This window comes from Palaemon carinicauda, chromosome 22, assembly GCF_036898095.1.
Source record: "Palaemon carinicauda isolate YSFRI2023 chromosome 22, ASM3689809v2, whole genome shotgun sequence".
NCBI classification, from domain to species: Eukaryota; Metazoa; Arthropoda; class Malacostraca; order Decapoda; family Palaemonidae; genus Palaemon; species Palaemon carinicauda.
Window position 1 is genome coordinate 67,816,856 of NC_090746.1, and position 15,812 is coordinate 67,832,667.

The window sequence follows — 15,812 nt, forward strand, 5'->3', positions numbered from 1 at the left end:
ACTTGGAGCCTTACTAAAGCCTTAGAACATAGGCTAGTTACAACTCAAAGAGCTATGGAAAGAATAATGATAGGAGACAGAAAAAAAGTAACATGAATACGAGAGCAAACTAAAGTAGAAGATATTTTACCAACTTATAAGAAAAAGAAATGGACATGGGCAGGACATATAATGAGAATAACAGATAATAGATGACATTAAGGATAACAAAATGAGTCCATAGAGATTGGGAAGGAAGCAGAGGAAGAAAGAAAATGCGATGGATTGACGAACTAAGGAGGTTGGCGGGTGTGGACTGGCACAGAAAGACCGTAAACAAATGAAAGTGGAAGGACATGTCTGAGGCCTTTGTTCTGCAGTGGACCAGTAACGGCTGGTGATTATATATATATATATATATATATATATATATATATATATATATATATATATATATATATATATATATATATATATATATCTGCCCTTCGTTATATCTCCTATATTTTGTTCTTTTTATTTCTCAATCTTGTTTATTATTATCTGGCACTTTTTTCTACTCAGTTCTTATCTGTCTCTTTCACATGCATCTTCTGTATTACCTTCAATTTTGTTTTTGTCTTCAATTTGCTATTCTCTTCTTCCCGTCTTGCTCCTTTCTTCTCAAGTATTATTAGTCATCTTTTTAATTCTTGGTCCTGGTAGCCTATTGATAACGACCTTGTCTTGCGTTCTGCTAGGGGTCGAGTCCCTATCAAACTCATTAGTTTCCTGTTGTGTCTACAACCTCACCATCCTTGTGAGCTAAGGATGGGGGTTAGGGAAAAGCATGCAGATCTACCTACTGAGTCATCGGCAGCCATTGTCCGGCCTTCCCTGGTCCTAGCTTGGGTGGAGAGGTCCTTTGGACTTTTATCATATGTATAAATAGTCAGTCTCTTGGGCATTGTCACTATCCCTAGGGACTTTCAAACCTTTAAATTCATCTTTCCTTAAATGTCTAAGAACCACCATTGACATGACAACCAGATTTCACAACTCTATGAAAAAAGTACAAGAATTTATGTTCGTGTGTTTTTTTAATTGTAAACCAATGTTTCGTTATCAATTAAAGGCCGGAAAAAAATATGAAAATTTATTTTACTAAATTTTCTTCTCTAAAAATTCGTTTAAATAAAAAAAAATTACATTTCCTAGTCAAGACTGATGCCAACCCGACTTGAATTTTCCATATTCTATCTCATTAATATCTTACTAACAGATTAATAGAATTATGATAAAAAGGCTTTATAATGAATATGTGAATAATGATTCTTTGAGTAAGAAATTCTATTTGTTTCAAGTGCATCCTGTATATACGTCATTTGATAAAAACATCTAAGAGAAGTTTAATCTCTCTCTCTCTCTCTCTCTCTCTCTCTCTCTCTCTCTCTCTCTCTCTCTCTCTCTCTCTCTCTCTCTCTCTCTCTCTTGCTGGTCCTATGTCCTAAAATCAGTTTCAGTGGAAGAGGATGCAAAAACGAAGAGTTCTTTAAGCATATCTGCAAAAGAAAAGAAATAATCGGGCAAATAGTTTAAATATATTGTTTTTTTTTCAATTAGGAAATAGATATATATTTTTATATGCCGATAATACTTTGAAGCCAATTTTTTTTTTAAAGAGGAAATAACAGAGGTCGTAAAAGTTTTATAGGTGACAAATAAAAGCAAAATTGATGTGCTAATATTTACCTTTTGTTATCGTATGAATGATATAAAAATAGCTCTTATATATAAAGAAGATATAAGCCTCAGTGCATACAGAATAGTATCCCCTAATGGGTGGGATTAATGGCTTCTTCAAGTTACTCGAAACTATTGAAAACGAATTGGACTAATGGAAAAGTATTAATCTTTGAAAATTAAAGGTTACCATAATCCAAGTAATATTTGGAAATTTATGTAACATAACTAAACCCAATTGTAAAACGTTAGGACAAAAGTAGATTGATAGTGTAATAAGAAGTCTCTTTTGTTTATCCACAAGAATATTAACCAGACGAAGACACATTATGATTAAATATTTAATGTATTTATTACTTTTCCAGCATGTATTAAATTATTTAGGAGCAAATTTCGTTTAACTCAGCAGACATGCCAAAAAGGAAATTATTAATTATTATATAATATTCTAACGTTCATAGATGCATGATTCGAAAATAAGAGAGTAATCATCAAGGTTATAGTGTACCATAGATAAAAAATATCGCAGATGGCAGGCTAACTAGAATAAGTGAGAAGCGCCGTTTTAACTGCAATTTCTGCAACTACTACTACCAATCCTCCACCTGTCCACAATCCACATTCGTGTTTCAACTTTCAATCTGACTTTTAATAAATCTGCATTTAAAGGTAAGAAATTTAGATCGTAATTTAGGAAAATGTTACACTCTTTGTTTGAGCTGTAATGTAACATTAATGTAAAATTCCGATATGAATACTTTTAATCTTAAAGGATCTAATGCAAACGTAGAATATCGTCTTATGACAATTTTGTGTAATTAATGAATTTGACAATAAGAAGTGTCAGTTTTTAAGGAAACGGCCGTTTTTTTTTCTTATTTTTAGGGATAAGCTGGATTTAACTAGGAAAGGTTTCCCCATCCGTAATTACAATAATACCTGGAAGAAACCCCTGTTTATCAAATTTAAGACGTTTTGAAATTACAAAAGTTGACTGACAAGCCACGTCTTTAAAGGGAAACAAATTCAAGAACAGTACCTAACCTAACCCAGGTGCCATATCCTGACCTACCTATCTACCGGGAGGGGCGGCTTTGCTGCCTGCGACCCCTCCCCTTACACTGCTGGGTTTTATTATAGTTCCGGTCAGAACAACATTTTCTAATAAAGAAATAATGATTTTCATATTGGAAAGCTATGGTTTTATTTGAAAATGACAATAAGTAATTATGAGATACTGTATACTGTAATATATCCACCACCAATGGGGGATACCCTGCATTTTGAGTGAATGATGGGGCATGAAGAGATGAGATTAATGTTGTAGTTCCTTTTGTGGTTATTCTTATTCATTTATCACCTATTTTTGATAAATTCTTTGTTTTCAATATTAAACTTAGCCGGTGATTATATAGGCTGCAGCTCTGCTGCCCGACAGAAAAACTCTACGTTCAAAATACGCCAGCGATCGCTATGCAGGTAGGGGGTGTACATCAACAGCGCCATCTGTCTAGCAGGTACTCAGTACTCAATGTAAACACAGAACCAATTTTCTCTCTGTCGTGCCACCGGCAAGACCTACTAAATTCGCTATTGCTTACTGGATTGGTTTTCACATATTTTGGTGAAGTACACATTTCTAGTTTTGAGCTTTCGCTATGCAGGTGTTTTATCTTCATCTCAAAACTTGAACTCGTTTTGGATAGATTTAATTATGGTGACAAGGAGAGTATGGACTCTCTTTCACTTTTAAATGGCCGACCCTTCCCTTAGACGGAAGTGTGTTTAGGTTTTTAGTAATTTTGCTTAACACGTTATAGATCTATATATTTTATATCTCTCCGCCTTTATTAGGCCTCTTCGATTAACTTTCCATTTATTATAAACATATAAAAATAAATTTTTATGTTTTGTTTATATGCGACCTTTCCTGATAGTAGGCGGTCCTTACTTGGAACCGAAGTTAATCAACGTTGAGCCCGTTATATCGTATTTAGCCTTTAAAGAATTTAAAACTTTTTAGAATTTAATGTTTTATGAAAGAATTTCTTTGATAGTCTTCGTACTGTTTTCAAAGATGAACTAACGTTTAGTTTTTTTAGACTACGCAGTTGTTGACGTTCAGGACGTTCAACATGCACTCTATCGTTACGATAGAGAGAGAGTGTATCACGGTTTCACTTTGCAGTAAGAGTAAATCGATTTTGACGTTTTGTTCATTCTTTCTTAGCTTAAATGTTTTAAATTCTAATTTAAAGGAACTTTTTATTTGGAAAACCTTTCAGTTTTTTCCTTTAGTCAAATAACATGTTTTTTTTTTACGATATATAATTGGGCTCTTCTCTTAGGTGCGAAATCAAGAGAGAAAGAGAGAGAGAGAGATAGAGACGGAGGGAGAGAGAGGAGAGAAAACGTTCCGTTCAAGCGGGTAACGTTTTTCTCGAGTTGCTCTCGTCCCTAGTCGCTGTACGGGGAGGAAGGATAAAACGTTTTTAGTTTTTTATTCTCGTCCCCAGGCTATGTGCGGTGAGAGATTGAAAACGTAGTTATATGAACTAGTGTTTAGTCTCTTTCCCAGCCACTGATTTTTTTATCTTAAAATATGTTTTCTGTTTTTTGCTGGTATTAATGAGCTTGCATTATACGACTGATTTCGCAATTACTACCTTTTAATGAAGGGTAGAATTGCGTGTTTCAGGTAGAAATCAGTAAAAGTTTCGATTTCAGTGAAATAAGTGCAAAACAGAAAATCGATAAAGTGATATGCGCAAAGTGTTACAGTGTTGCGTCCGAGGGTTCGTCTGTTCGTGCCTGTCGTTCACCTAGTCCGGGACCTCTTGCAAGCTCCCAAGCCCAGGGGAGAAGTAATGTCGAACGACTTATGGGTTCGAGAGGCCTTGATCAACGAACAGACGTTTTCCCTCTGTGGTTTCGGGCGTATCTACCCAAGATCGCCCCACCCACTCTAAGACGAGAGAGCCCATTTATTCCTCGTCTGCGGAAGAGGTTTCTCGTAAGAAACCATGGACCAAGGTCTCGCGGCTTATTAAGCGCAAGTCGGTCCTTTCCGCGCAAGTCCAACGGCCCAGTTGTAGCCACTGGGTCAGTTCGGACTCGCTGCAGTCTTCCGACGACTGCTCACCTCCTAAGAGAGGCAAAGCGGTACCGCATCAGGCAGTCACACCGTCTGTTGCCGCACCTGCTCCTGTAGACCCTAGTGGTCTTTGCTGCAGACCATGCAGTCTCAGTTAACGTCATTGATGCAGGACTTTCGTGCGGAGAAGGTTGACACTGCACCAACCTCTAGCCTACAACCAACCACGGTTGTGCGTCCTGTGGACGCTGAGGCGACCTTCTCCCGCACTCCAAGAGAGTCCCGCCACCCATGCGTTCCAGTGTACCCTGCCAGCCGCATGTTGACGTTCAGCGACGCACGGAATCTTCCGTTGACGTTCGCGAGGTACAACAACAGTCTAAGTTGTTTTGTTTTGACGCGGTGCGTCAACTTCCGCATTCTAGAGTTGTTTTGACTGCTCAGTCTAGACAGTCAAAGCAGTCTCGAGTGGACACTGTACGTCCTCACACACCTGTTGTGGTTGACAGTTCAGTTGTTGACAGTTCACAGACTGTCAAGCAGTTACATGATGTTGCCTTCTGGTCTGCTACTTATGCACCAGTGAGAGACTCACTGAGGTAACCTAGCTTTTATCGGACAAGGTTCCTGTGGATGAGGAAGTTGCTGTTCTCCCTCCTACTGATATTCCCTTGAGGACTCTGTCAGATGGAGAGGAGCCTTAAGCTGCTTAGCCTCCTATGGACTTTAATTAAATCTTGATGATTTTTTTAAGGATCTTCGTCCGGATCTTGTTACTGCTGCTCCTCGTTCGCCTAAACGTCAGAACTTACACTAGGCCTAGCTACTTCGAAGCCGTTGTTTTTAAGCTAGTGCTCTCTCGCTCTCCTAGAGAGCGTTACGTTGGCTAGGCGACTGGTTTTTGCACCAGGAGGAGTTTTTAGGGATACAGCCTTTGATTTCCCTTCTTTTAAACTGGCTTATAGAGCGAGAGTCTGATATGACACGAGAGAAGTTCTCGGCTTGGGAGTTCATGCCTCTGCCCAGATAGACTTCTCAATTCTGGTAGACTCGCCCTGGCGCCTAGCCAGGAGACGCTCCAAGTTGTTTACAGGTCAACTTCTCAGCTTTTGTCAAGCCTTTGAAGTTTTGCTGTACTATTATGTCACACATAACAAGGCTTTCAGGGATGGTAAACGGTTCCGCCTCAGTCGCTAACCCCGTCTGTTGCCACACCTGCTCCCGTTGACCCTAAATGGGCTTTGCTGCAAGCCATGAAGTCCAAGCTTGCGTCCTTGATAGAGGACTTAAATGCGGAGAAGAACCTTCTGGCCAACAACCTTCCAACCGGTCGGTTGTGCGCCCTGTTGACGCTGAGGTAACCTACTCGCGTCTGCCAGTTGAGGTGGTTCCTCCTTCTGGCCAGCAACCTTCCAACCGGTCGGTTGTGCGCCCTGTTGACGCTGAGGTAACCTACTCGCGTCTGCCAGTTGAGGTGGTTCCTCCTTCTGGCCAACAACCTTCCAACCGGTCGGTTGTGCGCCCTGTTGACGCTGAGGTAACCTACTCGCGTCTGCCAGTTGAGGTGGTTCCTCCACCGATGCGACCCAGTGTGGGTTGCCAGTCGCACGTTGACGTTAAGCGACGCTCGGAGGTGGTTGTTGACGTTCAGGACGTTCAACAACCAGCAGAGGTGACTTGTTGTGACGCAGTGCGTCAACCTCAGCAACCCGGTAGGGTGTTGACTGCACAACCCAGACGGTCTAGACAGTTTCGGGTTGACGCTGTACTTCCTCGCGCACCCATGATTGTTGACAGTTCACAGACTGTGCAGCAGTTCCATGATATTGCGTCCGGCTCCGTCACGCATCCACCAGTGCGACCGGATTCAGCGAGTCAGACGTTGCCCACTCCGTTGCCGTTTCCTCATCAGTTTCGGATGAGGAACCCTCTGATGAGGACGTTGCTGAACAAGACGATCAGCCCCCAGCCCTGCTATCCATCCAGAAGATGCTGAAGAAGGAACGCTGCTCAGTCAGGCTGTGGATGAGTCTGGTAGGGACACTGTCATCCGTGGATCAATTTGTGTCACTAGGAAGACTACACCTCCGTCCTCTTCTATACCATCTAGCTTTTCACTGGAAAAAGGACAAGACGCTAGAAGCGGTCTCGATCCCGGTTTCCGGAAAGATAAAGTCTTGTCTGACTTGGTGAAAGGACTATATCAACCTTAGAGAGGGTCTTCCCCTAACTGTTCAGACTCCCAACCACGTTCTCTTCTCGGACGCATCTGACGTAGGCTGGGGTGCGACATTAGACGGTCGGGAATGCTCGGGATTATGGAACTCGAGTCAAAGGACAATGCATTTCAACTGCAAGGAGCTTCTGGCAGTACGTCTGACCTGGAAAAGCTTCAGGTCTCTCCTTCAAGGCAAAGTGGTGGAGGTGAACTCGGACAACACCACGGCTTTGGCGTACATCTCCAAGCAAGGAGGGACCTACTCTCTGACGTTGTACGAGATCGCAAGGGACCTCCTCACCTGGTCAAAAGGTCTAGACATATCACTAGTAACGAGGTTTATCCAAGACAACTTGAATGTCATGGCAGATTGTCTCAGTCGGAAGGGACAAATAATTCCAACAGAATGGACCCTCCACAAGGATGTATGCAAGAGACTTTGGGCCACCTGGGGCCAGCCAACCATAGATCTCTTCGCAACCTCGATGACCAAGAGGCTCCCAATATTTTGCTCACCAATCCCGGACCCAGCAGCAGTTCATATAGATGCCTTTCTACTAGATTGGTCACATCTAGATCTATATGCATTCCCTCCGTTCAAGATTGTCAACAAGGTACTGCAGAAGTTCGCCTCTCACGAAGGGACAAGGTTGACGCTAGTTGCTTCCCTCTGGCCCGCGAGAGAATGGTTCACCGAGGTACTTCGATGGCTAGTAGACGTTCCCAGAACACTTCCCCTAAGGGTGGACCTTCTACGTCAGCCACGCGTAAAGAAGGTACACCAAGGCCTCCATGCTCTTCGTCTGACTGCCTTCAGACTATCGAAAGACTCTCGAGAGCTAGAGACTTTTCGAAGGAGGCAGCCAGAGCGATTGCTAGAGCAAGGAGAACATCCACCCTTAGAGTCTACCAATCGAAGTGGGAAATCTTCCGAGACTGGTGCAAGTCAGTATCCGTATCCTCGACCAGTACCTCTGTAACTCAAATAGCTGACTTCCTCTTATATCTGAGGAAAGAACGATCTCTTTCAGCTCCCACTATCAAGGGTTACAGAAGCATGTTGGCATCAGTCTTCCGTCACAGAGGCTTAGATCTTTCCAACATAAAGATCTACAGGACCTCCTTAAGTCTTTTGAGACCACGAAGGAGCGTCGTTTGGTTACACCTGGTTGGAATTTAGACGTGGTACTAAGATTCCTTATGTCAGACAGGTTCGAAACGCTACAATCAGCCTCCCTGAAAGATCTCACCTTAAAGACACTTTTCCTGGTATGCTTAGCCACAGCTAAAAGAGTCAGTGAGATTCATGCCTTCAGCAAGAACATCGGATTCTCATCCGAAACGGCTACATGTTCTACAACTTGGTTTTCTAGCCAAAAACGAGCTGCCTTCTCGGCCTTGGCCAATATCGTTCGATATTCCAAACTTATCGTATGGTTGGAAATGAACTAGAAAGAGTCTTATGTCCTGTAAGAGCTCTTAAGTTCTATTTAAAACGAACTAAACCTTTACGAGGCCCGTCTGAAGCTTTATGGTGTTCAGTTAAGAAACCATCTTTGCCTATGTCAAAGAATGCTTTATCCTATTTTATCAGACTGTTAATACGAGAAGCTCATTCCCATCTGAATGAGGAAGACCAAGCTTTGCTGAAGGTAAGGACACACGAAGTAGAGCTGTCGCAACTTCCGTGGCCTTTAAACAAAATAGATCTCTGCAAAGTATAATCGACGCAACCTATTGGAAAAGCAAGTCAGTGTTCGCGTCTTTTTATCTTAAGAATGTCCAGTCTCTTTACGAGAACTGCTACTCTCTGGGACCATTCGTAGCAACGAGTGCAGTAGTGGGTGAGGGCTCAACCACTACAATTCCCTAATTCCATAACCTTTTTAATCTTTCTCTTGAAATGTTTTATTATTGTTTTTGGGTTGTCCGGAAGGCTAAGAAGCCTTTCGCATCCTACTTGATTTGGCGGGTGGTCAAAGTCATTTCTTGAGAAGCGCCTAGATTAGAGGTTTTGATGAGGTCCTGTTGTATGGGTTGCAACCCTTGATACTTCAGATCCTAGGGGTCGCTCAGCATCCTAAGAGGATCGCGAGGCTCCGTAAGGAAGACGTACTTAAAAAGGCAGAGTAATTGTTCAAGTCGACTTCCTTACCAGGTACTTATTTATTTTATGTTTGTTATTTTGAATAACTGCTAAAATGAAATACAAAATACTTAGCTCATAATAATGTAAACAAGTAATGCTGGTCTCTACCCATCCCCCTGGGTGTGAATCAGCTTATATAATCACCGGCTAAGTTTAATATTGAAAAATGTTATTTTTATAATAAAATAAATTTTTGAATATACTTACCCGGTGATTATATATTAAAGAACCCTCCCTTCCTCCCCAATAGAGACCCAGTGGACCGAGGAGAAAATTGGTTCTGTGTTTACATTGAGTACTGAGTACCTGCTAGACAGATGGCGCTGTTGATGTACACCCCCTACCTGCATAGCGATCGCTGGCGTATTTTGAACGTAGAGTTTTTCTGTCGGGCAGCAGAGCTGCAGCCTATATAATCACCGAGTAAGTATATTCAAAAATTTATTTTATTAATAAAAATAACATTTTTCATAAAGTTTACGCTTTGTAGGAATCTTTGCCGACGATTGATTTCCCAAATAGCGGATTGTGGGCCATGTCCTTAGTCACTGATATTTCACTTTAACAATTTTCATAATAGCCTGTTACTAGGAACATGACTGGGTTTGCACATTCTTTGACTCAACTAATTGCAATGGTTATATTAATATTCCCGTTTTTCAATATTAAACTTACCCGATAATCATGTAGCTGTCAACTCCGTTGCCCGACAGAATTCTATGGAGGGATACGCCAGCTATCACAATACTAGAAGGGGGTGTATTTACCAGCGCCACCTGTGGCCAGGTACTCAAGTACTTCTTGTTGACACCTCCTCAATTATTCCTCTGTCGTGCTTCCGGCAAGACGTTCTGGGATACGCTTATGTTCTTGGAGTATTTTCACGACTTTGGTGAAGTATTTCTCTTTGATTTCGGCTGTCGCTTTACTGGAAACTTCTATATTAGCTTAGTTAGCTTTTGGAATTAATTTGATTAATTATGGTGACGAGAGAGTATGAACTCTCGTTCACCTTTCAATGGCCGACCCTTCCCTTAGACGGAAGTGTTGGTGTCTAAGAGAGTATAGACTCTCTTTCTTAATTTTGCTTAACAAAAGTTATAGATTTATTTTATATCTCTCCGCCTCTTATAGGCCTCTTCGATTAACTTCCTTTTATTATAAACTCATTAAAATTAATTTTTATATTTGTTTATATTCGACCTTCCTAATAGTAGGCGGTCTTTTACCGAAGTTAATAAACTTTGAGCCCGTCATTTCGGTTTTACCTGTTAACATATTATGCTATTTCCGCCACAGAGTTTGAAAGATTTTCTTTGACAGTCTCGTACTGTTTTCAAAGTTGAACTAACGTTTTGTTTTGTCTCTGCAGTTGTTGACGTTCAGAACGTTCAACTTGCACTCTATCGTTACGATAGAGAAAGAATGTTCACGGTTTCACGTTGCAGTAAGAGTAACCGTGTCTAGCGTTTTGTTCATTCTTTCTTAACTTAATGGTTTTGATCCTAATAAAGGAACTTTTCAGTTTTTTTTCCTTTAACAATAATATGTTTTAACGATATATATGATTGGGCTCTTCTCTCAGGTTCTAAGTCAAGAGAGAGAGAGAGAGAGAGAGAGATAGAGACGGAGGGAGAAAGAGGATAAACGTTTCATTCAAGCCTGCCAGGCGTACGAGTAACGTCGTTATCGTTTTTGCTCTTCTCCCTAGTCTCTTTAGGGGAAGAAACTAAACGTTTCTAGAGTGATCTAGTGTTTAGTCTCTTTCCAACCACTGAATTATCTTTCATTAGATTTTTCTGTTACATTGTAATTCTGTTTTCGCAATTACTAACTTTGAGAAAGGATAGAATTGCGTATTTCAGGTACAAACCACTTAAAGTTTCGAGTTCAGTGAAATAAGTGCAAACAGAAATCAAAGTGATAAGTGATTAGTGCGTGAGGGTACTTTTGTGCGCGCCAGTCGTCCTCCCAGTCCGGGACCTCTTGCAAGCTCCCAAGCCCAGGGGAGAAGCAATGTCGAAGGGCATAAGGGTTCAGCAGGCCTTGATCGGCGCACAGAAGTATTCTCGGTGGTTGTGGGCGTGTCTTACCGAGACCGTCACTCCCACCCGCAGACGATTGAGCCCTTATTTTGCTCGTCTGCAGAAGAGATTAGGGGAGAAAATAAAGGCAGAGTAACGCTGGTCTCAGGTCTCAAGACCTCTTAAACGTTAAGTCCAGACCTATGCCAGACGTACGAAGTTAAAGTTCACAACCCGAATGCAGTCATTGGGTTAGCTCTGACTCTCCTCAGTCATCAGTTGATTACACTCCGCCTAAGAGGAGTAAGGTTCTGCCACAACAGATCTCTGCTGTTAAGGCTTTACCTCAGCAGAACTTAGTGTCTGCCGACCCCAAGTTAACTCTACTGCAGTCCATACAGTCACAACTTTCGGTCTTGATGCGTGAGTGTCGGGCTGAGAGTGTTGCGCCTCCGCCTCCGCCTACACTCCCCCCCGCCTATGATCGCTCCTCCTGATCACAGTACCACCTGCCAGGCGTACGATGTTGTGAAATCTACTACAGTCCATGCAAGCACAGCTTTCGGACTTGATGCGTGAGTGTCGGGCTGAGAGTGTTGCTCCTCCGCCTCCGCCTACACTCCCTCCACCTACACTCGCTCCGCCTGATCGCAGTACCATCTGCCAGGCGTACGATGTTGTGGACTCTACTACAGTCCATGCAAGCACAGCTTTCGGACTTGATGCGTGAGTGTCGGGCTGAGAGTGTTGCTCCTCCGCCTCCGCCTACACTCCCTCCACCTACACTCGCTCCGCCTGATCGCAGTACCACCTGCCAGCAGTTCCACCTGCCAGGCGTACGATGTTGAGCCACGTGCTGAGTTTGCTGTTCCCTGTGGTGTTCAGCCTCCGCCTTCCTTAAGGCAACCTTTACATTGGGATCAGGAGGATTATACCTCTCTTCCTCCGCCTCCACTTGCTGCTCCACCAGTGATGCAACACTCGGTTGAGGTACAACAACCTCTCCCGTCCATGAGTCAGTCTCCTCAGCTCTCGCTGCAGCGAGCTCAACCCTCCACAAGGCAAGCACCACAACACCTTAGCCTTGCGCCTCAGGAGCCTCAGCTTGCGAGACATTTACCTTGTTCTGCGCAGCATCTTCCTCATCGCGCTCCGCTCACACCACAGGAACTGGAACTTGCTACTCCGCTTCCGCCAACCGCTCAGCAAGCGCAACCCTTGGGTTCAACCACTCATGCTAGGAGTCAGCCTCCTCCACCCATGCGCCTTCCTTCTGCTTGTCTTTTATTCAGCCTTTGCAGACTGAGCCTCAGGTGTTCCCTCATCGGAGTCTTGAAGAGGAAACCACAACTATTGTTGTTCCAGCTCGTTCTGACTCTGCTGTTCAGCATACCTTACCTCCATTTTCATACCATGGTTTAAACCCCATGCAAGCATGCATAAAGCACTCTAGCACTGGTCATGGAATTTCTGAGAAATGTTAAACGCCATGCACACGCTCTGCTTTCCTTACAGCAGGCTCTGCTTACAGCAGGCTCTGCTTACTACATGCTCAGCATACAGCATGCTCTGCATTCAGCATGCTCTGCATACAACATGCTCTGCATACAGCATGCTCTGCATTCAGCATGCTCTGCATACAGCATGCTCTGCATTCAGCATGCTCTGCATACAGCATACTCTGCATACATCATGTTCTGCATACCTTACCGCATGCTTCTCAACACATCTTGGGTTGTTGCCAACTCACTAGACTGTCAAGCAGTTTCATAATGTTGCCTTCTAGTCTGCTGCTTTTGCACCAGTGAACCCTCACTCAGAGAACTTAGCTTTTCTAGGATAAGGTCCCTGTAGATGAGAAAGTTCTTTTCTCCCTCCTTCTGATATTCCCTTGAGGACTCTGTCATTTGGAGGGAGCCTTTAGCTGCATAACCTCTTATGGACTTTTATTTAAGCATAACATGCTTACAGGGAAGGTAATGGTTCCACTTCAGCCGCTAATCCCGTCTGTTACCACACCTGCTCCCTTAGACCTTGAGCTGTGTTGCATGACATGCAGTCCAAGCTTAGTCCTTGTTAGAGGATTTTTTGTTTACGGAGTCAATGTGTCACGGGGAAGACGTTCAACAACCAACAGAAGGGACTTGTTGTGACGCAGTGCGGCAACCTCAGCAACCCGTTAAGGAGTTGTCTGTACGACCCAGACAGTCTAGACAGATTCGGGTTGTCACTGTACTTCCTCGCTTGCCCATGATTGACAGTTTACAGACTGTGCAGCAGTATCATGATCTTGTGTCCGGCTCCGTCAGACGACTGGCTTTTAAGAGCTCCCACAAGTCGTCGCTGTCTGGAGATTTTCAAATGGACTATGGATCTGACCAAGGAACTGGGCCTCCTGGTCAATTTTGAGGAGTCTCAGCTCGTTCCATCCCAGACCATTGTCTCCTTGGGTATGGATCTTCAGAGTCGAGCTTTTCGGACTTGTCCGTCGGCCCCAAGGATCTTCCAAGCCCTAGAATGCATCCAGAGCATGCTGAGAAGGAACCGATGCTTAGTCAGGCAGTGGATGAGTCTAACAGGGACACTTTCATCGCTGGCCCTGTTCATCGAGTTAGGGAGACTCCACCTCCGCCCCCTTCAGTATCATCTAGCTGCTCACTGGATAAAGGACATGACGCTAGAGACGGGCTCAGTTCCTGTTTCCGAAGAGATGAGGTCTACTCTAACGTGGTGGAAGAACAGCATTCTTCTCAAGGAAGGTCTACCATTGGCTGTTCAGACCCCCGACCACCGTCTCTTCTCGGACGCATCGGACACGGGCTGGGGTGCGACACTGGACGGACAGGAATGCTTGGGAACATGGAATCAGGAGCAAAGGACACTTCACATCTATTGCAAGGAGTTGTTGGCAGTTCATCTGGCCTTGATAAACTTCAAGTCCCTCCAGCTTAACAAGGTGGTGGAGGTGAACTCCGACTACACCACAGCCTTGGCTTACATCTCCAAGCAGGGAGGGACTCTTTCGAGGAAGTTGTTCGAGATCGCAAGGGACCTCCTCATTTGGTCAAAAGATCGAAAGCTCACGCTGGTAACGAGGCTCATTCAGGGCGATATGAATGTCATGGCAGATCGCCTCAGCCGGAAGGGTCAGGTCTTCCCCACAGAGTGGACCCTTCACAAGAATGTTTGCAGCAGACTTTGGGCCCTGTGGGGTCAGCCAACCATAGATCTATTCGCTACCTCGATGACCAAGAGGCTCCTCTTGTATTGTTCTCCGATTCCAGACCCAGCAGCAGTTCGCGTGGATGCCTTTCTGCTGGATTGGTCCCATCTCGACCTGTATGCATTCCCGCCGTTCAAGATTGTCAACAGGGTACTTCAGAAGTTCGCCTCTCACAAAGGGACACGGCTGACGTTGGTTGCTCCCCTCTGGCCCGCGAGAGAATGGTTCACCGAGGTACTGCAATGGCTGGTCGACGTTCCCAGGACTCTTCCTCCTAGAGTGGACCTTCTGCGTCAACCTCACGTAAAGAAGGTACACCCAAACCTCCACGCTCTTCGTCTGACTGCCTTCAGACTATCGAAAGACTCTCAAGAGCTAGAGGCTTTTCGAAGGAGGCAGCCAGAGCGATTGCCAGAGCAAGGACGACATCCACTCTCAGAGTCTATCAGTCTTAATGGGAAGTCTTCCGAAGCTGGTGCAAGGCCAATGCAGTTTCCTCAACCAGTACCACTGTAACCCAGATTGCTGACTTCCTGTTACATCTAAGGAACGTAAGATCCCTATCAGCTCCTACAATCAAGGGTTACAGAAGTATGTTGGCAGCGGTTTTCCGCCACAGAGGCTTGGATCTTTCCTCCAACAAAGATCTACAGGACCTCCTTAGGTCTTTTGAGACCTCAAAGGAACGTCGGTTGTCCACTCCAGGCTGGAATCTAGACGTGGTCCTAAGGTTCCTAATGTCATCAGGATTTGAACCGCTCCAATCAGCCTCTTTTAAGGACCTCACATTAAAAACTCTTTTCCTCGTGTGCTTAGCAACAGGTAAAAGAGTAAGTGAGATCCACGCCTTCAGCAGGAACATAGGTTTCACATCTGAAACGGCTACATGTTCCTTGCAGCTCGGTTTTTTGGCTAAAAACGAGCTTCCTTCCCGTCCTTGGCCTAAGTCGTTCGAGATCCCAAGCCTGTCCAACATGGTGGGGAACGAACTGGAGAGAGTACTTTGCCCAGTTAGAGCTCTTAAGTACTATCTAAGAAGGTCAAAACCATTACGAGGACAATCAGAAGCCTTATGGTGTGCTATCAAGAAGCCTTCTCTACCAATGTCTAAGAACTCAGTTTCTTACTACATCAGGCTTCTGATTAGAGAAGCAAATTCTCATCTGAAGGAAGAAGACCTTGCTTTGCTGAAGGTAAGGACACATGAAGTGAGAGCTGTGGCTACTTCAGTGGCCTTCAAACAGAACCGTTCTCTGCAGAGTGTTATGGATGCAACCTATTGGAGAAGCAAGTCAGTGTTCGCATCATTCTATCTCAAAGATGTCCAGTCTCTTTACGAGTACTGCTACACCCTGGGTCCATTCGTAGCAACGAATGCAGTAGTAGGCGAGGGCTCAGCCACT

At 44.1% G+C, this 15,812-nt stretch overlaps 1 protein-coding gene across 1 annotated transcript in view; it reads left to right on the forward strand.

Annotated features, from left to right (window-relative positions):
- The first annotated feature begins 2,232 nt into the window (after positions 1–2,232).
- The window catches only part of Dtd (D-aminoacyl-tRNA deacylase), a 73,868-nt gene continuing 60,288 nt past the window's right edge, over positions 2,233–15,812 (forward strand). Inside the window, exon 1 of the mRNA XM_068346353.1 lies at positions 2,233–2,370. The gene's annotated coding sequence lies outside the window, so the exon portion shown is untranslated. The remainder of the gene's footprint in view (positions 2,371–15,812) is intronic.